Source organism: Diabrotica virgifera, chromosome 9 (assembly GCF_917563875.1).
Source record: "Diabrotica virgifera virgifera chromosome 9, PGI_DIABVI_V3a".
Lineage (NCBI taxonomy): Eukaryota > Metazoa > Arthropoda > Insecta > Coleoptera > Chrysomelidae > Diabrotica > Diabrotica virgifera.
In genome coordinates this window covers 151,930,918-151,956,237 of record NC_065451.1, presented here as the reverse complement: position 1 = coordinate 151,956,237, position 25,320 = coordinate 151,930,918, and the positions used below count along the sequence as shown (strand labels likewise).

Sequence of the window (25,320 nt, the reverse complement as noted above, 5' to 3'; positions counted from 1 at the left end):
AAAAAGTTATGTGCTTTAACAACTAGCCATGTTTTTATCAATAAATCCTCATAATAGGGGAGGAAAGTATGCTAAATTTGCAGTTACTCCAGCGTTATGGGGACCTATTGGATTGTGAAGAGTGGGTGCTTAAACCAAAAAAAGTTAAGTTAGGTTTTCCATAAAGTGTGGGACTCTCCATTTTTTAATTTAATTGGACTGCCATCTATCCATAATTAGAAAAAATGTTGCGAATAAAAGTTGCTTATTTTTACATCAAGGATCCAAATCTGCAATAAAAATTGGGGACTCCTATTTAACATTTTAAAGTAACCCCTCACCCCACGTCCGTGGGGGGTCGCGTTTGGTGCCATTCGGTAGATTTTTGAAAAATATTGAATAGGTGTATTTTGCAGTTTTACGATCTGATGTTTATTTCGCGAAATATCACATGGTTCGTATTTAAAATTTTTAACTTTTATTCGACACATTTTTTCGAATTATGGATGGATAGCGCTATAATCAGAGAAAAATGATTGTTTCAAATGGAAAATTAAATTAAAAAATGAAAAGTTACCCACTTTATGAAAAACTTAACTTACCTTTTTCTCATTTTAGCACATACTCTTCACAATCCAATAGGTCCCCATAACGCTCGAGTAACTGCAAATTTAGTATACTTTCCTCCCCTACTATGAGGATTTATTGATGAAAAACATGGATAGTTGTTAACGCACATAACTTTTTTTATTATCTCATATAAGTAAATGAATCAAAAAGGAAAATGTTACGAAAGCCTAAGTCTATAATAGAGTTTTAATATTAATATTTTACATATGCTAGAATATTCCACAGGGTGTTTCAAACTTTAAGAAAAAAACACAGTATGATTGGTACACCCGGTATAAAATGATATTTACCTGTCTAGCAACAATATTATTACAACGATATTCTTAGTGTGATTCTTTGACAGCGGAAGTTATTTATGATGGTTTGTCAAAACTTTCTAATAATGTAACAGCTGGACCGGATGGACTTCCCGATTTTTTCTTGAAAAACTGTGCTTACAGTCTAACTCAACCATTGTTTGTTTTATATAACTTATCATTGAAATTAGGCATTCTTCCTGATATATGGAAAACTTTTTTTTTTTTTATTTATTTATTTATTGCTTATTTACAATCTACTTCAATACAGTAATAAGTAAATATGATGTATGTTCTTGGCTTGTGGCAGGTGTCGTCCATTGACGACTCTCTGGAATTTACCTAGCAGCTAGGTCTTCTGGCCAAAGTCTTTTCAGACGTCTGTCAACCAGTGGGGGGTTGAATAATTCATCTATGAGATGGTTTGGATGGTCTGCGCTGCGATTCATGTACCTTCTGGAGTGGTCAGCAATCACATCATTGATGAAGGGGATGTTGAGGTCTGCATGAAGGGTTTGGTTTGACACATACCATGGGGCTTTAGCTAACATACGAATAGTTTTTGACTGGAATGTCTGTAGTATTTTGGTGTTGGATGGTTTGCTACAGCCCCACAGCTCGATTCCGTATGTCCACACTGGTTTGAGTATTGTTTTATAGATGGTCAGTTTGTTTTCTAATGAAAGTTGCGATCTTCTGTTGATTAGCCAGCTCATATTTTTAACTTTTAGGTCGAGGTGTCGTCGTTTGGCTGCAATATGTGATTTCCAAGTAAGTTTTTCGTCTAGATGAAGGCCCAGGTACTTTACTTCTGTTTTTATTGGTATAGGTGAATTATTTAGGTGTAGTTGTGGACATCTAATTCTTCGATTTGTGAAATTTACTTGACAAGACTTGTTTGTGTTGACGTTTATTTTCCAGCATTTAAGCCAGTCTTCTAGTTCATTGAGATGATTTTGCAATTTGTTAAATGCTAATATTTCGTTGATGTCTGATGCTAGTATACCAGTGTCATCCGCAAATGTTGCCATTAGTGTATTTTCGCTAATAGGAATATCAGCAGTGAAGATTTGGTAAAGGAATGGGCCAAGTACACTGCCTTGAGGTACTCCGGATTTTATTTGGTGGTAGTTGGATAGAGTACCTTCGTATTTAACTTGGAAGTATCTGTCGGACAAGTATGATTTAAGGAGGAGGTAGATTTGGTCAGTTAGCTGAGTTTTTATTTTAAAGAGAAGACCCTCGTGCCACACTCTATCAAATGCTTGCTGTATATCGAGGAATGCTGATAGACATATTTGTTTCCCTTCTAGGCTCTCTTTTATTTTGTTGACTAATCTATGGCACTGTTGTATGGTTGAGTGATTTGAGCGAAAACCAAACTGATGATCTGGGATAAGGTTTTCTATAGGTATTATTGTTTCTATTCTGTTAAGGATTAACCTTTCGAATACTTTTGATAAAGTCGGAAGGAGACTTATTGGTCTGTACGAACTGGCTTCAGTTAGAGGTTTACCAGGTTTGGTATCATTATAATTTGTGCATACTTCCATTGCACTGGAAAATAACATAGTCTCAGGAGGCTATTAAAAATAATGGTTATTAAGACGACACCTTTTCTTGGGAGTTTTTTTAAGATTTCGCCAGTTATGAGGTCAAATCCTGGAGCTTTATGAGGGTTAAGCAGGTTGATTTCGTTACGGACTTCATTTGGTGAGAAGTATTTTAGTGGTAATGATAGCTGACAGGGTGCATTGAGGAAGTCTCTAATTTTCTCGTCGTTAATATCGTTGGCCTCTGGGGTGGAGAAGACGGTTGATAGATGTTCTGCAAATCTGTTGGATTTTTCTATATCTGATCGAGCCCAGGCTCCATCATTTTTTCTAATTGGTGATTTCATTACTACCGGCTTTTTGAATTTCTTTGTGGCTTTCCAAAGAGAGTTGTCGTCAAGAGAAAGGTTTGTGACATATCTTTCAAAGGATTCGTTTTTGGCTGTTTGGATAGCGGAATGAAGTCTGTGTGTGAGTCTGTTAAGATTTGTTTTATCTATCGCGTTTCTTGTTCTTTGCCATTTGTGACGGGCTCTTCTTCTCTCTTCTACTAGTGTTCTAATATGGAGGGGTATACTATACCTTTCATCGATGGTTTTTTCCTTTACAGGAGTAGCTTTTCAAGCGGCCTGTTGTATTTGTTCCGTTAAATATTTTACAGCTTCTTCAATATCGTTTTTGTGCTTGAGTCGAATGTCAAGAGATATTTTATCATTTATTTCTTCTTTGAATTGAACCCAATTCGTGTTACTGGAACATAGCCTTGGTGCAGGAGTTTTCCAAATTATATTGGTACTTAAGGTAATCAAGATGGGACTGTGGTCCGAATGGAGATCAAAACTGGGGGTGATGTCGCTGTGTATTTCAGGTATTCCCTTAGTTATAGCAAAGTCTAACAGATCAGGAATTTTGTTGTTATCAGTGGGCCAGTATGTGGGGGTACCAGTTGTTAGGTATTTCAGGTTATTATCTTGTATGATCTTTAATAGATTTCTGCCTTTTGGAGATATCAGTCTTGCTCCCCAGGTTGTATGTTTTGCATTCCAGTCCCCTGCCACTAGGAAATGTGAGCCAAGTTGTTCAAAAAACTCTCTGTATTCCTCCAGATTGATGGTGTGGCGTGGTGGGCTGTAGATAGAAGCTATTGTTAGTGGAAAGGTGAGCGCATGTACTTTTATGATAGTACTCTGAATTTTGTTGGTGATATATGGAGCAAGTTCGTAGTGTTTTATAGCTGTACGAATTATTACAACTGAACCAGCATGGGCTGTTCCATCTGGATGGTTTGCGTAATAGACAGAGTAGTGTGGAATTTTTATAAAAGACCTCTCAGTTGTGTGACTCTCGGATATAAGTAGGATGTCTATTTTGTTTAATTTTAGAAATAGTATAATTTCTTGCACATGGTTTGTTAGACCATTTGCGTTCCACTCTGCTATTCTAAGTGAGTTAGCCATTACGACGTTCTATTTATCACTGTTGTAAGCATGCTTAGTATCATGCTGTTTTGGTTTATCAATTGTGCAAACATATTTTTAAATTCGTTGAGGAACTCTGTAAGTTTATTTGAAAGGTCTGAATTATTGTTGTTGTCTTGTGAAGAAGTATTAGTTGCTGCAACTTGAGCATATGTTACATGTGATTGGTGTATGTGGTGAGCATTAGTGTTATTATTATTTAGGCTTGCAACTCTAGGTATAAGAATGCTGCTTGTTATATTTTTGTTTTTCGAATTGACTAGGTCTTTATATATAGCACATCCTTTATAGTTTGCTGGATGATTGCCATTACATAAGGCACATGTTGCTGGTGTGTCGCCTGCTTTTTTTGCAGGTTTTTGTGTCATGTGATCCTCCGCATTTAACACAGGCGAATGGCCTTAGGCAGTAACTTTTTGAATGCCCGTATTTTTGACACCTTGTGCATTGAACTATTGTATTTTTTATTCTAGGTGGTTCTACTGTTATTATGCAGTTTCGTAGGACTTGTAGGTTAAATATGTTTTTGTTGTTTTCGTTTGGCTCTATATCGACAAAGAATAAGGGCAATGGTTCTTTGGTAACTCTATGTCTAACATTAATTATGTTGCGAACTTTAAAACCCTTATTATTTAATTCATGCGAGATATCTGCTGTGGGTATTGAATGGTGTAATCCTCTTATGACAACTCTATAGGCCCTCTCTTGTTTCGGTTGGTAAGTGTGATGTACAATGTTTTCTTTTCTAAGGTGCTGTATGAGTGTCCTGTAGGTGTCTGAATTTGTAGGGTTAATTTTTACTGTATTATTTGAAATGGTTTTGGTGTAATAGGTTTCTGCCGCAGTTGCAGTTGAAAGGTTTGCTATCATAGCACTATAGTCAGTAACTCCATAAATATAGATTGGTGGCGGTGAGGGATCTTTTTTGGTGATATTTGTGTTTTGTGTATTTGATAAATTGTCTGTTTGTTCATCTAGATTTTCTTTTGAGAGGGAATCAAATCTGTTTTGTGTTTGGATTTGGTTGGACTTTTCTGAAGTTGTTTGTCTTTTCATCCTTTTTCTCTTATGGGCAACTTCTTGCCAAGGATGTTTATTTTGGTTTTCTGTTTCGTTAAGTTCTATGTCGCTATCGCTATCTGTGTAGTTATTGGTGTTTTGTGTTGATGAGAGTGAGCATTGAGGGTTTGTGGATAATGTTGTGTATTGTGACTGAATAGGGTTTTGAGTGTTTTGAATATTTTGTGCAGTTGAGTGACTAGGAAATTGTACTTGGTTTGGTATAGCTATTTGGGTTGGAATAGGTATTTGGTTTGAGCATGACATTTGATTTGTTATCTGGTTAGATGGTGTTTGATTAAAATACAAAAATGGTACTTGCGGTTTTACTGCTGTTTGGTTTGACTGGTTCTGGTTATTTATTGTTGGGACATCCTGTATAGTATTCATTTGTTGATAAATTGGTTGGCCATTATTATCAAATCCTAATAAGTTCCCCGAAGGGAACATATTTCTTTTGTTTGTTTCACTAATCACTTGGTTTTTGTTACTTTTCACTTTAACAATTTTTTGATGCTGATAAGATAATTACTAGTTAATTAGGTAGTTTTACGATAAGGAAGTTCTCTAGCGCTTTTAATGACGGTACATGTTCACGCTTCGAGAATCAGATTGCTACTATATGGAAAACTAGCCATTTAATTCCAATTTTTAAATCTGGCGAAAGAGAAAATATAGAAAATTACAGAGGTATATCTAAACAATCGACCATTCCTAAACTACTTGATAAGTTGATTTGTAACCATATTAGTTTTACTTGTCAACAATTAATAAATAATTATCAACATGGCTTTATGCACAAGAAATCCACAACTACAAACTTACTATCTTATGAAACATCTATTATCAGAGATCTGGAAAGAAAATGTCAGGTAGATTGTGTATACACAGACTTTTCAAAAGCCTTTGATAGGATTGACCACTACTTACTGTTACATAAACTTAAGGCATATGGTTTCAGCGATCAGCTTTTAAAGTGGTTTGCTAGCTATTTAATAGGTCGCACACAAAAAGTCAAACTGGGTTCATTTATGTCAGATGCAATACAAATAAAATCTGGAGTTCCACAAGGTGCTGATTGCTCGCCCCTTCTGTTCAATCTATTTACAGTAGAGCGTTGGTAATCCGAACTAATTGGTACAGGGGTAGTTCGGATTATCAAATTGTTCGGATTATCGAACATATGTTCAAAATACCTACATACAAAGCTCATAAACATAGTACATACGTTTTAGTTACAAGGAATAAAACACCTGCATAATAAACAGATATATTGTATGTATTTCTGCATAAACAAAACAAAAATCCGCAGTCATATTTTGCCCATATTGTCATATTAAATCCAAAAATTCGATCCACAATCATATTTTTTAATTTTATAATTTTTTTTTCGTTCGGATTAGCGAACGTTCGAACTACCAGTGTTTGGATTATTGACGCTCTACTGTATTAACGACATAGGTGAATGTTTTAATCACTCTAAGTACTTGCTATTTGCTGATGATTTAAAGATGTACAGATCTATCAAAGATCATGAAGATTGTAGTCTCCTTCAAAACGATCTCAATAATTTAGTTGAGTGGTGTAACAAAAGCAGACTCTTTAAATGTTAATAAATGTCATTTCATTAGCTTCCACAAAGTTGCAAAAAAATATCAATCATCATATGTCATCGACAGTAAAGCGCTCTCTTATGTTAAAACAGTAAAGGATTTAGGAGTAATATTTGATGAAAACTTAACGTTTGTGGATCACATTAACTATGTGACGGCAAAGGCTTCAAAAGTATTGGGTTATATACTTCGCAGTTGTGCTGATCTTTCCCTTAATACAATAAAGGCTGTTTACTCATCATTGGTTATATCTATATTAGAATTCTCCTCTATTGTCTGGTCACCATTTTATAATGTTCATGTTGTTTGTCTCGAGAGAGTTCAAAATAAGTTTTTAAGATTTGCAGCGTACAGATTGGGATATAATGTTATTGAACTAAACCACAACTATATTCTTTTTCTCATGATCATCTTTCAGTGCGTCACAGTTTTTCGATTTCTCTCTAACGCATTAAATTGTATGTGACAGAAAAAAAGGCACGTCTGGGAATACTTCGGTAATTATTCTAGTTCGGTGATTATTCTAGTTGTCGATAGATGGCGCCATAATCAAAAAAGAATTATTTATTAAATAAAATAATAATATTATCAATATAATCTGTACAATTTATAAGACTATACAAATGAAAGAAAATACCATTTTATAAATGCAATAGACACAATTGATTTGGTTTTATTCCAAATTGAAAATAAAATTTGACAACTGTCAGATTTAACTAAAATGTCACGTTAGAATAAATGTCATAAATATGTATTATCACGGACTTACCTTTTTTTCTATAATTTGTGACGCACTGAAAAATGTTCATGAAAAGGAGAATACCATCATCTGTAGTGATCTCAATTTGCACTCCTTAAAAGACCGTAGAATTATAAATGATCTAGCTTTTATTTATAAACTGTTAAATAGTGAAATTAATTGCCCTGATTTATTAAAATTAATAAACTTTAATATTCCAAACCATGATCTGAGAAATAATAACTTGTTCCATGTACCTCATCATACAACAAACTATGGTCTTAACTCACCAATAGATAGAACTTTGAGTCGCCTGAATGATTTGGACATCGATTTATTCTCTTCTTCCAGTAGAGTATTTAAAAACCGACTAAAATCAATTTTTCCGGTCAGCACTTATGTTTAATATTATATTTTCAGTAGATTTGTGTGTATGTTAAATTTAGTTTTATTGTAATGTACTTACTACAGTTTTATGATGTCACACTTTCATTTAATTCATTTAATTTTATTTTTTGTTTTTTTTACTGTTTTACTGGACACTACTAGGTACTACTTTAACTTCTACTTATTGTTTATATGTATATTTTTTATGAAATTGGGGAAACCCGTAAATAAATAAATAAATAACAAGGCTATAACATACTAAAATACTCACTCAAATCGGACCACTAGTTTATGAAATTCGAGACATCAAACATATCCCATTTTTAACGACGTTCTACACCTTCGGCAAAGAATTAAGGATTTGCATGAAATTTTAGTATGTTATAGTTTACTTCAAAAAACTAAGAATTGATTTTTTAAAAATTGTTTTACTGTGCCGTTTAATTACTCTTAAGGGTCAAAGTTAAGTTTTAACATGGGCTCTTATGGGAATTCTTATAAAGTTAATAACTTTTGACCCAAATTTACGATTTTTAATTATTTGTGCTTAAAGGTTTTTTTTTGTAAGGAATAACATATTAAAAAATGAGGATTGTTTACTGTACCATTTATTTTTAATTTATTTATTATAATTTATTTTTATAAAGTATTCAATACTGAAACATATGATTTCAGTATTCTGCTATAAATGCATTGTTACCAACTTTCGCTTGCATATAAGTTTCCCCCCTTTCCTCTGAGAGGCATATCCCGCAACGAAGGTGTAGAACGTCGTTAAGGTGTTCCGCTAATTTTGCCGGTGTGTATATGTACTTACTGACTTTAATTTGTTATTAATAAAAGGAAGGGTCATTTCAAGCCCCTGGGCGCCCGCCCTAAGCGCCCAGTGGATAAACCGGCACTGTTCATTTAGATGTAGCAACCAAGGTGACTTGATCCAGTTCCATTTATTTTAATCCATATATGTAGATAAACCTAAACTTAGTCATATTCAGTATTTCAGTGGAATGTGAAATATCACATTCATGACACAAGATAATTAAAAATGAAGAAGAGAAATGAGTTTCTTACCAATGCTATACTCCTCCAGTTCTTTTTTTATTTCAATTTTAATTTCATTAGATACATATCTTCTACAACATGGTTTTCTATTTTAATATCATCTGAACAATACTCATCTATTACAGACTCTTGTCCTTGTCCAGAACTGCTTTCAAGGAGGTATTCATCTAGTTCAGATTTAACTTGCTTATTGTTATATTTCTTTAGCTTATCTCCTTCATCTTTAATATATGTTAACATTTCTTGGTTTTTAGAATCCTTAATATTTTCATTACATTCCATATTACATTAAAATAATAATAAAAGAAAATAGAGAGTTAATTGGCTGTGAGTTTCGACGGTAGCGCTATCTTGCGGTTTGAAACTTACACTTTTCTGATAAAATTTATGTATGTGAAATATACAAAACGAGAAAAATAGATACTTATCTAGAAAGACACAAATTATGAACTGAAATATTATTGTAACCTGATTACTAAATGAATACACAGAATTAATAGTAAAATGAATTATGTTTTTTTATTTTATTCATTATAATTTTAATATTTAATATATAAGTTCGTGCGACTGGATGACTGCTTACGCAAGAGACCATTGAGGAAAAGAATAAGTTTAAATGAATTATTTAACATTTTATGTTACCTCTGTTTATTTTTGTGTGCTTACTGATTTGCTTATTAAAATTTGTAATTTGTATGAATTGTAATTTGTTTGAATTCTATCAAAATGGATATTAAACACTATACTGGATTCAAGTCTTATTTCCCATGATATCCAATTTCAATCAGCAACACCAAAAAAGGAAAGGATTTAGTTGATGCAGGACATGTACGCAATGTTTCCGAATATAATAAATGCATCCAGTACTGTTATATTCAGTATTTTTATATGAATCAATACAACAGCTGCAATATCTGGTTTTCTTTTTTGAAAAATCCATATTATCCGCCATTTCAGTTTATGAAGTTTATCAAATGCACAAAACAAAACTGCCAACTGCCACTAACACAGCGTTGCCACATTTTATTTAGAAAATCTACTGTAAGTTTAGCTTACTAAAATCTACTTATCAAAAACTAAAATATACCATAAAACTTTATTAATATATTTGTATATAATTTAAGACTTTTTATAATAAAAATAACAGCTGACTAACTAGAAATTTTTTTTATTTAGCTAATGCCTCGACAACTAATGGGCATTGGCATATGGTGATGGTACAGTGGATTTTACCAATTAGGTAGCTAGTGTTATGTGTGTGTGTTGAGTAAGTGTCTTGTTACTTTGCAAAGTCGATGTCATTGTCTTTGCAGAGACGCTAATTGTATCCGAACGTCTGCGGTCCCTCCGGTGGGTACCGATCCCACAAGGATAGAAACTATTTTCATTTATTAATTTATAATAAACGAAAAATTCTCTACCCTGGTGAAATTCGAACTCACGACCATTCGGTCCTTTCGATCCAAAGGTAGGCGCTCTTACCACTGAGCCACAGAGGGAGTTTAACTAGAAATTAATATGACTGTTTGTAAACAAAAACCAAACTTTTTTATATTTTAACTGGGGAACAAAAATGACCAACTATTATTAATTTTTATCAGTTTTATATTTAATATTTGTATATAATATTTTGTCATCCACTGATTTTAACATCTGCATGTCTGGATCATATTCTCTAACTAAACAATTATTTCGCATTTTACATTAGAAACACGCAAACACAACATTTGTTGTTTTGCAAAGTTACATATAGATATTTTAGTTTTCCATCGTTAGCTTCTAACAGGCTCACCGAATGCCAGAACTCTTCAATAACACCTGAAATAGGTACTGATTGCACTGCTACTTGAAATCTGCAAGTTTGTTACACCAGAATCCAGTTTCATTTCTGTTTAATATTCATCATCTACGTTCTGGGGCTAGATTCCGTGCACTGTAGATATCTACACTTCGCTTTCTATCGATGTCAATTGTCGTGAAAATATTTGAATTTTTAGCTTTAATTGAATTATTTTCTAGTTTTGCTAGTTGATGCTGAAGTGACACTAAAGGCTGTATGACACTATGCATTTTCTTGTATCATTTCTAATATCGTTTCTTGTATACATTTTCTTGTATCATATCTTGTACGTACATTTGTGCCCTGTATGACACTATGCAAGTTCTTGTATCGAAAACTGTATGAAATTCGGCACGTGATTGGTCGAAATTTTGTTTGTCATCCTGTCACGTTACATTGGTATGGTAGTACTGCGTCTACAGCTGATTTTAAGGATTTTATAAAATTTATAAACTTTTAAAAACAAATAATTTAATGTTATAATAACTAGAATTTTTACGTTGACTGTTGATTATTTGTGTTTTTTATTTTGTTTTGATATTTGTGCTAAAATATTTGCATTTAATCCAAATTGGAACTATTGTATTTTCCTCTATTAAAAAATTATGCAATATGAAACCCAAAGTTATTCTAAATATATGGTTATTAGTAGAACAGTAGTCCATACCAAACGGTATATTAAGGCCCGGTACTTTATGTCTCCGTTAACAGCCGGTTAGTTAACCGGGGTTTAATCGGGACAGAAATATATGCATAACATAGACGTAAACGCAATTATACTTATTATTATATTCATAAATAATTATAATAATGATTATAATTGCTTTTATTACAACGCAAGAGGCCCTATGAGGTACTTTTCTGTCCCGATTAAACCCCGGTTAGCTAACCGAGGTTTAACCGGGACATAAAGTACCGGCCCTTAGTATCAATAAAATATTTATAAATAATACCTACAAAACACAAATAAATTCATCAAGACATAAAATCATATGATCTCATTTTCAGCCGCCATTATGACATTTAGAAGTTTTACCAGCAGGTTTTACGTTTTTGCTCTTTGCGCAGTTATTGTACAAGAATATGTATGTATGTATATATACACCGTTCTTAGGCGTCAACGCCCTTCGGTAGGGATCTATGGAGGAGTATCACCAAGCCGGAAGCCCTTATCCCTTCCCGTACCGCTCCTCCATAGGTCGATCAGACGCCAGTTTATTCCAGACCAAGCCGTAGACTCTATCGAGTTTTATACTACGGCGTTGGCCTTTTATAAATTTCATGACCTAGCTGAGGCTCGAACCAGCGACCGCAAATCGCAAATCCACTAAACTTGTCGATCGACTGAGCCCCAGCTAACTGGACCGTCAAGACCGACTTGTTGACCGATATGTGCCTGACACAAATTCTTGTACCGTTTCTGATATCGTTTCTTGTATCTGTGTATGACACTATACATTTTTTTGACATATCAGAAACGATATTAGAAATGATATAAGAAAATGCATAGTGTCATACAGCCTTTAGTAAAACAAGAAAATATTTGAATTAAAACTAAAAATTCAAATATATTGACATTGATAGAAAGCGGTCGGCGGTGTTAGCGATTGTACACAGAATCTCACCCCTGAATCTTATTTTCGGTAATGACATTGGGAAATTGTAACAAAATGTCTAAAGATTAATTTAGAAATGGGGTAAATACTATTTAAAAGCAAATGTTATTTTTGTCATAAGAAAATATTGAAATATACCAAAAATCTACTAAAAAATATTGCCTACTAGAATTTTTTAAAAAATATCAAAAATCTACCAAAAAAGTAGAAATCTACTAAATGTGGCAACGCTGCACTAACAGCGCTGGCCAAAACCGTCAAATCCCCTCTGCTCTACCCATGGCGCGTCATTTAAATTTATCAGATAAATGCACAAAACTGCCACTAACAGCGCTGGCGAAAGCTGTCAAATCCCCTCTACCCATCGGCTCATGGCCAATACCTTGAAAATACAAACTATACAAACCAAACAAGTGTCAAAATGGTCAAAAGTCAGTCAAGGGTCAAGTCACAAATCACCTACGACAGTAGTTCAAATGATGACGGTCACGACCACAGCGACTGCCTGTCATCAGAAATCGGCCGTGTTGTATCCAGCGCTGATAGGGAAAGCCAGAGTGCGTCCAGGGAGAGTGTAGCCAAGCCCGGAAACCAGAGCAAAATATGGCCGCCCTCAGTGATCACTGGTTGCCCTAGTCGCACACAAAAATACAAATTTTACATAACTGTCAGTTGTAAAAAGAAGATTGAGGTTATATAGAAACATTGCAAAAACTGAAAAAATCCAAAATTATATTTTGATTAAATTAATGTTATGTTCTTTTATTAGAACTGCTTGTTTTGAGAAAGTCTGAAGTGCCTATAGATAGTGCAATATTGATTCGGAGAAAAAAGACGTTAATTCATAACAGAAACTAAATGAATCTGAACCAAATCATTGTAAACAAAATTCTGGTCTCATTATGGATGGGCTGCAGTGGAGCTTGCAATAATTGGTTTCACACTGATTGTGTAAAAATATCATTTGCTTCTTAAAAAGCTAAAACGGTATTGTGATAATTCTATAGAAAAGGTGAGAGTATGAGTTTGTCATTTAGGTTCGGATGTGTGGAAGATCACTGGGAATAAGATAAGAAGCTGGTCAAAATAGTAAAGCAGAATACATAGCGTGGAAGGAGTTAGTATGGTTATTGTTAATGAAAAGTATAAGCATTTATCGGTTATTCTGCAGGTGGATTCTCCCAGGCATAAACTGTTGCTAGAAAAGGGGGGAAGATCAGATGAGGATGATGGAGCTAAACTGGTCTGTTACTTACAAGATTAGTTTTTGTGATAATTTGCAAAATGTGTTTAGGTGCCTCTTTTAATACTAGTGACATAACCAGTGTTTAAACATGGATTAAAAAATAGTGTGTGTACTTTTATGTATGTAAGTTATACTTACAGTAGACGCCCTCTTAACCGACCGACCCTACACCTTTTTGGATGATACTATTTTTAGATTAGAGGTCATACAAGTTTCATAATTTGTCTTGTGAGTGATATTGTTAATTACATATGTATATACACATTTGACATTCGTTTCACTTTATATTTTGACTTAATTTGTTTGAAAATGAATCGTGACCCATGGGAAAAGTTATAGCGGACGGACTATATGTACATACTACTTTTTTGTTTATAGATCATAAAATATATATATTTTTAATAGAGTTACATATGTAATGTCTTTCTGAGGGTGGTTTTAAAGATTTTCGGTTTAACCAACTTTTTGATTATCCGACCTATGAGCAGCTCCCGTCATGGTCGGTTAAGAGAGTGTCTACTGTATATATGATTTCAACTATTTCAAGGAAATAAATAGATTCAAAACAAACAGTTTATTTGTAATTTATTTAAATATTAAATTAAATTTTAATACTTACTACTTTCCAAAAAATTTCATTAAAAGAATAGCACAAATTAAAAAATTATAAAACATATATTTACTAAAAACACCAATATATTTTGTTCACACTTTATTTCCACCGATACGTAACTTGAAAGATTTAGCAACTAACTTTATATTGTCTGTGTGCACAATAGTGCATACTGTTAGTTTTATAAAAAACTCGACAACATTTTTCCCAATCGCACCTAATAACTTCAAAAATAGAATCAAGCTAGAAACATAAAGCATAAACGAACTTATAGGTGTTTAATTCAAAATGACAAAAAACACATAAACGTTTTTTGGACAGAAAAGTAATAGACCAATTGTGCGTTTAGATTTGTCAATTTTAATCAAAAGCTAAGTAATGACTGCTAGGTCTGTATGAATTTTTAAGTCTGTATTACTCATTATTCATCACGAATAGCTGGTAATGTATCCACTGGAAATGTATCAGAAATTTCAACACCTCTTCTTGGTTAATGTGGAAGAGACAGATAAAATTAATGGAACATTGCTGGAATAAAGCTTATGTTAAGCGATAGTCCACATTCTCCACTTACTGCGGTCACTTTATTAAGTAAGCAGTATCTGTAGGTTTTCATGTGATTCGGCTAAAAGAACTGTATCATCAGCGTATCTCAGGTTATTTATGATCATGCCATTAATTCTAATGCCTATGTTTATTTCATCCATTGTCTTACTTAATATGTCTTCCGAGTACCTATATATTAAATAATATTGGTGAAAGTATACACCCCTTGTCGAACACCTTTTTTTTTTCATTTCTATTTCTTCTGATGTTATGTCTTCTATTCTCACTACCGCTTTTTGGCCATAGTATAAGTATATAGCGAGCCTATAAGGGTCCGTTTTTTCCTTTAGAAGTATGGAAACCTAAAAACTGTTAATTGTAATAAAATGAATTATTCTATACCTATACAATATTGTGACAATCAATTGATATCGGCCCTGGACAGATAACGAAGTACAGGCATATTTGTGCTCTTCACAATTTGTTAGTTCTTGAGTGGTGAATCAATATCTATGAAAGATTTTTTAATTTTTGCATACTGGTAAACAAAAGTATGTTACAGCTCCTACTGTAAGTAAAACTGTAAACAATTTAAAATGATTGATTTAACATGTAGTGTTACCACTTTAAATTCTTAACCTGTCCAAATCAACCGGAAACAAAAAGCTGACAAGTTTCTTTGCTAGTGACATGTGAGCGACTTTACTAATTTGATTTTTAGGCATTAATATTTATTTTGAATTGACTTTATTTATTTTTAAATAAGAACACTTATATTAATTTAAATACACAGACTTACTTCATATTATTTATTTACCACACTAACTTACAAGAACAATAAACACTTAATAGTATTTAATTTATTAGGAAATACTACACATTATCAAATCTAATTTATATTGTACTTTACAAAATTTATCTAATCAAAAATACCTCCAAATCGTACGCTCTAATACAGTATCTTGTCGTGGCTTTATTAGACTTCTCACTCATTCACAATCGTTGCCTTAAATACTATTTACAGTTTTTCTAGAACAAAAAGAATGATAGCGTCATTTACCTGTTAAAAGAGTCTCCCTTTGATTCTAGAATGAAAATAATATTTACATAAAATAAAGTAACGTTTACATGTATCCAGAAACTGGTGCCAGTCTCACTGGAATGCCAGTGGCATGAAAAATAGACCACCTTTCTATTCAAGACAGCGCTGGCAGACAGCTCTGGACTGGCGCAAAAAAGTGTTTACACTTGAACAAAACCCTATACAAGATGACTCTGCCACATCCTTGGTAGAGGAAGAAATTGGAATAATCACAAGAAACTTCTTTGATGGACAACGGATCATCCAAGTAACGAATCAAGACTGCTAAATACCCCTCCTGGATTTGAAAGGTGACTGAAGAAACCATGGCCAACAGACTTAATAAATTAACTATTTATGTGAACTAATATAAAATATATTATACAGGAGAGTTGCCACAGGGCAGCTTCTCCCTCATGTGTTCAACATTCACACCATTTACTTATAGCTTCATGATCAGATGGTAAATTAAATTGTGTATTAAATAAAAAAAAATGTCAAAATATTTTTTATACCTAAAGGTGGAGCAGAATCTATTTCCTGAATTTCAGTTATACAATTTTGATCGCTTATGGAAGATGTTTGTTGTCCTTTATATACTTTCTTATTTTGTACACCAATCCTTTTTCTCGGCGATTCCAAATCCAATTCTTGTTCTGCATTACTTCCAATCATTGCAGGAAGTATTTGTATTGTACGATGACCTGATACTAAAGATATAGGAAAAGTTAAACAATGAGGAATGCACATAACTTTCACCTTGTTGCCATATTCTAAATTTGAAAAAATATATAGAGAATAGTCAGATTTTTTTGATATGCCATTCCTATTACAGCAAGCATTTCATTGGCTAGAATTAGTGACGAGTATAATATATGATGTCATGGTAACTGACGTCTGTCATAATATTGGAGGTTACATTTATAATGTCAAATTATTGTTTTCAATTTATATTTTATTTATTTAGTTTATATTTTAACAACAGTTTATTTTTTAAATAACTTTACTTTCCCTTCCGTATCCTTGATTGGTCGTTTAGGTTCGTAATGGTTTTCTTGTATGGTAGGTTTAGTTAGGCATTAATTTTAAGAAATGTTGCTGGCTAAATGGGCACAGCTTCCAAAGGCCACAAAAGAAGAAGAAAAAATAAACAAACAAAAATCTTACATAACCTTCTATCTAAGCCTTCTATACTATAGGAAAACATGACTGACACTGGGTGCGTTCGGATGACCACAGCGGCTGGACAGCTGAGCCAGCAGTAGCTGTCAGACATCACCGCTGGAAGTCAGCCGCTGAGAGATTTACTAAGCTTTCCCTATCACAGCTGGATACAACCACTCAGCCGATTTCTGCTGACATTCAGCCGCTATGGTCGTCCAAACGCACCCACTTATACGCTCTGAGCTTCGCTGGTGTCGCTCCTAGCGGATTACTAATTCAACTTTCACCAGTAATTTTTAAATTTATTATTTAATTTTATCGCTTAATATTTACAACGCAAAAAAGTAATTAAATTGTAATCGATTTTTTAAAAATTTTGCTAACTTTTAACGTTCTCTTAATGAAATATTAATTTCTTACTTCAGATACATTCACAATTATCGTGTAGATGGCGCTTAGATGATTTATATCTAATTATAATTAGATATTACAAAATATTAAAAAAACTTAATTCAGTATTTAAACCGTAAGTATACTTAAGATAAAAATATATACCACAGCTTTGACCAACTAATATTTTTTCTAATTAATGTTTTTAATTTCAATTTTAAATTATTCACTTTGACATTTATGTCAAATTTCCAGTAAAGGTTTACAGACTTGTCACTACTGGCTCTCGCGATTTTTTAATTATCCCCTCTACCTACGAGCTCAACGTATATTACAGATACAGTTGGAAAAATGAAAGAATACCCATGTACGATCACATCAATCACTTAATTTATGTTTGTTGTCTTTTTCTATAAATAATAAACGTTTGTTATAGAAAAAGATAGGAAACACAAAATAAGTGATCGATGTGATCGTTCATGGGTATTCTTTATTTTTCCCACTGTAGTTATCTTTGTTTCACACTCTTATAGACAAAGAGAAACAGTGTCACCTGTAGTTGCTGTGGTAAATACATACCGTCGAAAAAATTAAAGAATACCCATGAACTATCACATCAATCACATATTATTCAGATTATTAATAATCTATCTCTCTCATTTATTATTTATGAAAAAAAAACAGCAAATACAAAATATGTGATTGATGTGATCGTTCATGGGTATTCTTTCATTTTTCCGACTGTAGATGTTTTTATTTGGCAACAGCGCTTGTTTCCAAACTTAACGGTAGTGAAAAACTAATAAATGAGGAAAAATTTGTTGAATTTGCTTGCCGTCAAGTTTGTACGAGTACCAGTGAGTTATATTTCATTAAATATAATATGAAGTGCATGCCTAATTGTTTAACTTTTAGTTTATCATAGTTTAACAATGAATTGGGTGGCTCTCTGATCCAATATAAGTACTGTTATTATTTCCACTAAAAATGGTTACAGGAACAATTTTTGAAATTTTTTGATTTGATTGATATGACACATTTTTAAAATTCTGATCAGTCTGACGTAGAGGACATTTTGTTTGAATAATAGGTTTGTTCTAGCAAACAGTCAAACTAGTCAGCAAACAGTTGGTCAGTGAGAGAACATAATACAGTTACAAGTGCCCTCTACTCACGCTGGTCCACTATTCGCTAATGGTTTCAGACCGTTTGAAACTCATGCTAGAACAAACCGATTGTCTATAAGAAACAAATCACAATAACTGAATAAAACAGATTTTCCCACCTACCTCTATCCAAAGTATACATTTCCTGGCCTCATTGTAGGGAGCATAGTCATATTTTTTTCTCCCTAGGGAAACAAAGTACTTTTAATCCCTAGGGAGTAAAAGAAAAGTGATGTTGACGTCATACTATGTCATAGCATAGATGAAATAACTTATTGACACCCTATACTATTACTCTATTTTCTATTAGGTAAGTATCCATACATTTTAAATTTTATTTATAGATGTTGCAAAATGGTAAAAACAGTAAATTGTTATTTTGATTTAAAAATTTTTCATTAATAATTTGATAGTTATACTGTACCTACTTGTTAGTTTTAGTTCTCTAATAAATTTTGTTAGTTCTATTGTTGATTGAATACACAAATTCCTGTATTCAATTATGATTCATGTATTCAATCAACAGTTATATAAATATTTTAAAAATGAAAAAATTACTTATTTGAGGGAGGTGGAAAAATGTATAACATGGGAGAAGTGCCTTTTCCTCCCTTGAATGATTACTGTAGTAAACTAGTAAACTTTATTCTTGGGAGGAAAAGGTGCACTTCGCTCTCTTGTTATACAAATATCTATAGGTGTTAAATTGGTGAATAAACAAAAAACCAATATAAATAATTAAATACTTTCGCTTTCTTCTCTAAATATTGTTGGTACAGCATTGCATTTTAATTTTCTGCTGCCATCTTGTCTAACTTTTTTCCACATGTCAGAAGTAGTGTTCCTAAACATTCAAAAATTGAATACAATATTTTTTAATGATATAAATATTATAAAGAGAATGCATCAAATGCAAATACTCAATTAATTTTACTTGAAGAACTTACTTCACAAACAACAGCATATTTGTTTGGATCTTGTTTTAACCCTATATTTTTAATCCACACTTTCCGTCGTTCAGATTCTTTTGGGAAAGAATTCATTTTCACATTATTTTTCCCCAATCGACTTCGCAACCTTTTACCTTAGAGGAAGGCATTTTTCAACCTGAATAATAGTAATAGTAATTTAATATTTCTCGATCTATCTAGTTAAGTGAGGTTAAACCAGAGTAAACGAAAAATAAACAACTGATTGAACTGATCATCTGTTTACCCCTTCCAAATTAATCCGGAAATCTGAGCAAAAGATGGCGGAGCCAATCAGCTTTTAGCGTATACGATGGCAACACTCTTCCAAGACGCACACTGGGGAAAGCTTAAGGTTTGTTCCAACACGACTGAGAACCGTACATGTAACGATCACCGTCCTGCGCAGTACCATGGAACGTATTATTTCGTTCCCATGGAACGTTAATTATCTAGTAACGAAACGGTAATCTGACGGTTCTTGGTCGTGTTGGAACAAACCTTTAGTAAATCTCTCAGCGGCTGACTTCCAGCGGTGTCATCTAAACGCTACCGCTGGCTCAGCCCAGCTGTCCAGCCGCTGTGGTCGTCCGAACGCACCCAATGTATAATATTTTATTAATAATTTCAGAATAGGGCTTTTCATCGATTGTCATTTGTTTCGAGCTTCTGTCATATGTTGTATAATCTGTGTATAATATTAATATACACGGATTATACGAAATATGACAGAAGCTCGAAACAAATGACTGTGAATGAAAAGCCCTATTGCCAGTTCGTTGATAGAAGCTTAGACAAGGAAAGAGAGAGGACGAGTAATCCTTGACCAAAAGTGAAGCCAAACTGACACCAGAGATTTTGATCATCGACGTATCTTTGGGGTATTGTTATGCATTGAGTATTTTAAATAAAATCATGAAATGTATTTAAAATGAAGAATTTGTGTACGGTAAATGTTTTATTAAGTTGCTCATATTACGTACATATGTTTCAATACATACATATGTTTTTATTACGAATTTTAGATGATGATTTACTTTATTTTTTTATGAAATTTTAACCTTCAACGAACACCCACCACTGGCAACCCATTGTTATTTTTGACGTGACCGCCATGTTTTTGGTGACAAACAAACCAAAAATTGGCTTCACTTTTGGAACGTGTGTGTTAAATGAGTGACCCGTCCTCTCTTTTTTCCCTGTCTAAAGGCTGTATGACACTATGCATTTTCTTGTATCATTTCTAATATCGTTTCTGATATGTCAAAAAAATGTATAGTGTCATACACAGATACAAGAAACGATATCAGCATTGGGACTACGTGCATTATCGCCTGAGTCGAACGCCTGAGTCGATCGTATTCTAAAGTCCACTTTACATCAACAATAAATTGGACAAGAAATTGACCAAGTTATTCAAGGCCAAATTTGACGTGTAAAAGCACACTTTGACATCTAAGTTTGTTCGTTATAAACTTCACGTGAAGAAATTGACGAAAAAGAAAATTGTTCTATTTTTTCATTTATTTGGCGTGAATTCAGTGTCACCAACCTGTGTCCATTTGGCGGGAAGTGGAAGTAGAGCTGTAGAGCTTTTTGTTTATTATTATTTGTTGAGGTTGAGTCTTTCATGTTCATGACAACCTAAAAATTTTGATTGGAAAATGCATATAAGATGAGGGGGTGGGAAAATGGAAATTAGTGGCTTTTTTGCAGTTCTGTCTGTTAGTTTTGCTCTGGCTGGGTCTCTTTTGTTTAAACAATTATGTAAGTATTATAAAAACGTTTTCAATTTTCTGTATTCTTTAGGAAACGAATTATTTATGCATATTATTACCTGTAAATAGTAGTACCTATTTCCTATTTCTTTTGATTTTTAATTGTAAAGAATAGAAAAATTACCATTCATTTTAATTTTTTAGAATCAGCTGAAAGTGGTCTACAAAAAAACCAGGAAGGAAACGTATTATAGCCTTGTTGTGGCTATGAAAGGCAAAAGAAAGATACCTATAAAAAGTGTATTGACTAGTTGGAAGAAACTCCACATTGTCGATGCATAATAAGATATTACTTTATAAACAAATATCAAGACCTAGGAATGGAACCTGGATAATATAGTCATCAAGAAGATAGCAGGAGGTCATGAGCAACAACAACTTCATAAGTATGAGAATATTGAGGAAATCCAGCTCCTCGATATCTACTACTGGACAAACTAGAAGATTGAAGAGGACAAAGCCTTTTGAACTAGTTTGAGTGATAGGTGATAGTGAAAAGCAGAGCGTAGTGCTTGTGTGCCTGTGTATGTTAGAATAGTGCACGATCTTGTTAGATTAGATAAGAGACGCTATAGGGTAAGCTCTTCATTTTAAGGAACAGTAGTAATTTAGGTTAAATTAAAATTGCTCATTGGTCAGTTATGACCAGATTGTAATTCTCTGATGTTTGGCAAAAAGGGCTGAAGTCAGAATTGCACATCAATAATGTTTTGATGATTTCTGGACCATAAAAAAAGTGTTGCAGACTTAAACTGTATGTACCAATAAAAAGAGCCGATTTTTCTGGTCCAGAAATCATCAAAACATTATCGATGTGCAATTCTGACTTAAGCCCTTTTTCCCAAACATCAGAGAATTGCAATGTACAATTCAATACAAATGAATCATCATCGTAGTGATGATTATGGAAAAAAATATATATATATATAGAAATATATATATTTTGTGCAATAAAAATGTTTATATTTATCAAGGATGTATTATTTGGTATGGCCACATATACTTCTGGTATATCGTCGGTGATGTGACAATACCTCCTATCTGCTTTTTCATGAATTTTGTAGGAGACGAAAAACCATTTTTAGGGTCATCTGTTTTCACATGTAAATTTTGACATGTTTTGTAGTAAATAGATAATTGAATTTACTACAAAACATGTCAAAAAATATCATATGAAAACAGGAGGTGACTGTAAAAAAAGTTTTTAGTCTCTCTTACAAAATGGTTAACAGTTAATAGAGAGACAGATAATCGAGGTTCCACTGTATAGTGAAATTTGGACACCCGACACCCCATACAAATTTTATGGGGGTTTTGTTCGTTTAAACCCCCCCCCCCCAAACTTTTGTGTAAGTTACAATTGAATTATTATTGTGGTACTATTAAACACAATGTTTTTAAAACTTATTTGCCTCTTAGTACTTTTTTGAAGTCAGTTTTTATCGTGATATTTTGAATATTTGTCAAATCCACCACATATTTGTATATGGTTAAGTACGATTGTAGAGACTAATAATATGAAAATTTATTTATGATTTACATTTTTAGGTATATTTTGAACCATTTTAAAAAGAAGCCATATCTTGATAAAAAGAGCTTTATCGAAAAAATAGAAAGAGGTAAAAAAGTTTTAAAAACACAGTGTTTAACTAATGGTACCGCAGAAATAATTTAATTGGAACGTACCCAAAAGTTTGGGGGGGTTAAAGGGAACAAAACCCCCATAAAATTTTTATGGGGTGCACAAATTTCACTATAATTTTTCTTTAAGATGTTACTGCAATAATATTGCTTCATGTCCATTTTCAATAAAAAATCTTTAATAGTTTTCGATATATTCGAAAAAATCGAATTTTCATTTTGTATCTTCAAAGGGCTGTAACTTTTTTTGTGTGCATATTTGTACTAAGGTAAGTTAGGTTCATTCAAATTATTTTTGGTCCCAGAATATGTGATTTAATTTACGACCAATCTTTTCGGGACACCCTGTATAATAAATGGGATTAGCTGGCTTAAAAATTCATAATCTACGTTCTGTAGAAAATATACAGTTTTTGGTTTCTTTTTAACTAGATCTTAATATCTAACCAAGCATTTTAAAACCTTTTTATTATTTTTTCGATGATATATTCATGTTTTTAGTTTGTTCAAAATATTCTAGATGATTGTACACTATAATAGATAGCCAACTAAATAAACACAAAAATTTTATTTTTGTTACAGCCTGTATATAAGTTTACCTATATATACAGTGCATTACGCACCACCTTAAAAATTGGGCATTTTTGATGTCTCGAATTTCCTAAACCTGTTGTCCCATCTAAGTGATTTTTTTATAATAATATAGCCTGAGGCTATAGGTTACTGCCTTATGCTTGTCATGCACGGGGAGCTATACTGTAATATATATTATATCACGTCGCTCTCTATAGTAATGAGTGAGCCTGCACATACGGAACCATTAGTTCCCTGTCTGCAGGCTCACTCATTACTATAGAGAGCGATATGATATAATATACATATATTACAGTATAGCTACCAGTGCATGACAAGCTTAAGGATGTAACCTATAGCCTAGGCTATATTATAAAAAAATCACTCAGATGAGACAACAGGTTTAGAAAATTCGAGACATCAAAAATGCCCTATTTTTAAGGTGGTGCGTTAATTTCTTGGAGAAGTGTATTGTAATTTAATGTAAATAATGTAATATCCAATAATTGTAATTTAATATAAGATGTAATATAAGTTCCTTAAAAATATATTTTTTATTTCCCACCATACATTCTCCACAGGTCTAAATATCGATGCTAGACGTCCACCGGAGGTCCTCTCAGGACGTTAGATGGACGTTCGGCAGCAAGACATTGGACCAAACTGGGACATCCTATGAAGGTCCAATTGACATTCACTGAACGTCCCCTCGGACGTTAGGTGGACGTCCATTGGACGTTTGGCAACGTGGCATTTGGACCAAAATAGGACGTCCTGTTAAGGTCCAATTTACGTCCCCTAGGACGTCCGATTAAGGTCCAATGTACGTCCCTTCGGACCTTAAGTGGACGTCCAACAGACATTCGGTAGTGCGACATTTGGACCAAAATAGGATGTTCCTTGGACGAAAACGGACCTCCCTAAAGTCTGTGAAGGGCATCCTTGTGCTATTAGGGATGTAGGTATATAGTATCTTTATTCTATTATATTCTACTCTATTTCAAACCTATTCTATATAAGTATCTACACATTACACCTATTATCATCATCATCATTCTCTTTGCCTTATCCCTATGCAGTGTCGGCTTCCCTAATTGCATTTCTCCACACAATTCTATCTTGAGTCATATCAATGTTAATCCCCTTTACCAACATGTCCTGCCTTATCGTCTTCTTTGGTCTTCCTCTCCTACTCCTTCCAGGAATCTGCACTTCAGCTATTCTTCGTATTGGGTGATTAACGTCTCGATGTTGAACATGACCAAACCATCTTAACCTATGCTCTCTCATTTTGGCATCAATTGGTGCCACACCTAGACTTCCCCTAATATACTCATATCTAATTTTATCCTTCTTTGTCACTCCACTCATCCATCTAAGCATTCTCATTTCCACCACATGCATTCGTTGTTCCGCTTTCTTTTTCACTGCCTAACATTCAGTTCCGCGCATCATAGCCGGTCTTGTGGCTGTTTTATAGAATTTTCCCTTCAGCTTCATTGGAATTTTTCTGTCACAACACACCACTCGCTTCTTTCCACTTCATCCATCCAGCCCTATAGTTTATTTTTTAACCAGGAGGAGTAAACTAAAAAGACAGATTCACGCCCAAGAAAGTCACTAGAATAATAACCAAATACATATTCTTTTTTGGTTGATCTAGTCGGCCCTCAACGGTAATCCATAAATATTATATTAACTTAATACTTCGCTAAAGAGTTCCAAAAACAACTGCTTTTCATATAAAAGCAGACAAACAATCTAAAAATTAAATAAATAACACAGAAAACACAAAAATCGCCGATATAACTTAATTAACCTTGGAAATGTCACTAGTGTCAAAGTTTGATAAATGTCATTAGTGTCAAAATTTTATAACAGTGGCGTAAACTTGCCTGCGGT

The 25,320-nt window shown here is 33.3% G+C and overlaps 2 protein-coding genes and 2 long non-coding RNA genes across 9 annotated transcripts in view; 2 read left to right on the top strand and 2 right to left on the bottom strand.

The window, feature by feature from the left end:
- Positions 1 to 25,320, bottom strand: part of LOC126892343 (zinc finger protein 845-like) — a 369,452-nt gene that overhangs the window by 125,900 nt on the left and 218,232 nt on the right. The gene's annotated exons all lie outside the window — the stretch shown is intronic.
- LOC126892341 (zinc finger protein 729-like) overlaps positions 1 to 25,320 on the bottom strand; it is a 418,287-nt gene that overhangs the window by 253,027 nt on the left and 139,940 nt on the right. Inside the window, exon 1 of one of the 6 annotated variants that reach the window (XM_050661857.1) lies at positions 8,806 to 8,897. The exons of the other annotated variants lie outside the window; for them this stretch is intronic. The gene's annotated coding sequence lies outside the window, so the exon portion shown is untranslated. Of the gene's footprint in view, positions 1 to 8,805; positions 8,898 to 25,320 lie in introns of those variants that run through there. 6 annotated transcript variants of the gene reach the window in all.
- LOC126892351 (uncharacterized) overlaps positions 1 to 25,320 on the top strand; it is a 153,621-nt gene that overhangs the window by 13,735 nt on the left and 114,566 nt on the right. The gene's annotated exons all lie outside the window — the stretch shown is intronic.
- LOC126892352 (uncharacterized) lies at positions 20,724 to 23,966 on the top strand. The gene is made up of 2 exons (XR_007700798.1): positions 20,724 to 21,193; positions 21,349 to 23,966. It is a non-coding gene; the product is annotated as an uncharacterized LOC126892352 (long non-coding RNA).